Consider the following 2,314-nt stretch of genomic DNA (forward strand, 5'->3'; position numbering starts at 1 on the left):
ATTCTCATTACTAGTTGCTGTCAATGATATGAGTATATATTGTCTTAGGGTATTATTCTACCTCTCAACATAAGTGGGGGAGAAATGCTGAAATTCAACTGATTATTTTGGGGACACTAAACTGATGACCTATTGATGACACTTAGCTATGATATTAATTGTTTAGTTTAATTTTTCACTAGTATTGTTTTCTTGTTCATCACTGGAAGTGGACCTTCATTCATGCTCATCTTACATTATTCCTAAAGAACTAGAACAACAACAACAAAACAATTAGAAACACCTAGCTACCTGTAAAAGAGAATAGGAATTAGAATTATGCATTTTATTTTAAAATGTATAATATTATACTTTTATAGGTTAGTTGAAGAAACAAATTTAATACACATTTGGAGTATAACAAAATAAGATTTCTGAGTATTTCAGAGGAAGAAGTGAGTTTGATATGCTGAGATAGCATAGGGGACTGAAAATTTTTGAGCTTATTTCCTACCCTCAGAACATTCAACCTGGATTTGTGGAAATGTTAAGAATGATGAATGATCTGTAAATAGAAGATTTCTCTGACTGTGAGCCATAAACAGCTATAAATGGATTAGACTGAACAGCTGGGAGCAAAATCATTGGCATTATGCAGGCACATAGGATTGACTAAAGAATGTAACTAGCATCCCACCCTATTGATTAGCTGCTCCATGGACCATAATAAAACTATCATGGTTAATTGCTAGAAAGAGGCAAACACTCAGAACCAGGCAAGTTAAGATGTAAGTTCCTCAGTTTATTTCTCAAAGGCAGCAGAATTTGTATTTCTTTATAGCTTTTTCATAGAAGGTTCCATAGGCCTGAGTCAAATACACCCCTCCATTTCTGTTTCGCTTTTTCACATACACATTGATAGATTTCTTGGACATGTTAGAATTTGTTTACAATATGTTCCTTTTTGAAATAGACCAGTGACTTTTCTTTCCGGGTCAATTTGATGTGCAAGCACTTCAAAATAAACTGCCTGATTTTCACAGTGAAATGTATAATACTGAAGGGCATATTCAATTCCAGACTATATAATTTCTATCAGGTGAACTTGGTCTCTATTAATTTTTAATCTTTTATTTTCTTTTAGTAATACAGAAGCCGCAGAAAGAAAATCCTATAAACTATATGTTTATGTAGAGGACATTATTACATCATCTTTATTGGTATTTATACCCAATGTTCATAATGGGCTCTATGGAGTTTTCCTCCATTTAAAACGCAAAACTTACAGAGTTGTGTTTTATTTTATATTTTATAATGATATAGAAAGGGAGAATGGGCTATTTAATTTTGTATCCTGTCACTGCTAATCTTCTTTTAAAGGTAATAATTATTTTCTTTATTATAATGGGGAAAAAGAAGATTATTGGCTATTTTCTTTCTATATTTTAACTCAAAATGAAGTGTATGTGTACATACTGGGATAGTAGATCAAATATATCATTATTTATAAAGGATATATATATACATTTGAAAATATGAAACATGTGAAGGGAAATAATTTCCAAATATTGTATATGTCTTTCTCATTTTCTGTCATACTCTTGTGTATTACTGATGTTCTTAACACTTGTCAGACAAAAGCATCATTCATATTATTCCTATTGTTTGCTTCTGTTGCTATAATCCTTGATTGTGTTTACTTTGCTTTAGGGTATGGGGTAGAAGTTATTTTTAAATGTGGTATATCTGCTCTGAATGCCACCACCCAGTCTATCTAGAAATGTGATTTATATCTCTTGGCCTCATTGATGCCCTGTGCTTACAAATGAACCATAAATTCAGGCTTAACCACAGACATCTGTGTTTTAATCAAAGAACTACTATTGATTTAATGAACATCTACTATGTACTAGGCTCCTTGGCACTGATAGCAGACACATTACAGGTTTTTTTTAAAGCTGATTTCAGTTTTATTTATGATGATACGTTTTAGTATGTTACTGCCTCATATTTGAAATGTCCCAGGGCACCAGTGCTATAGATATCTATTAAGTTTTTAGTTTTAGATTTTTTGAAGCAAATAAAATTTAAAGAAAGAATAATAAAATTGGCCAAAGAAGAAAATTAGTATGTATATTTTAGAAACAGGATAAAATGCAGCATGGAACATATATATGTAAGTTACATAAGTATTATATATATAATATTATAGCCTTATGTAAAGTGCCCTTGATAAATTAAAGCTTAATTAATAGCTCTTCCCTTTTAAGAAGACTTTAAAATACTAAACCCCTTAATAATAAATTTTCTATAAAACAAGGACTGCTTAAGTATT

Source organism: Suncus etruscus, chromosome X, assembly GCF_024139225.1.
Source record: "Suncus etruscus isolate mSunEtr1 chromosome X, mSunEtr1.pri.cur, whole genome shotgun sequence".
Taxonomy (NCBI): Eukaryota; Metazoa; Chordata; class Mammalia; order Eulipotyphla; family Soricidae; genus Suncus; species Suncus etruscus.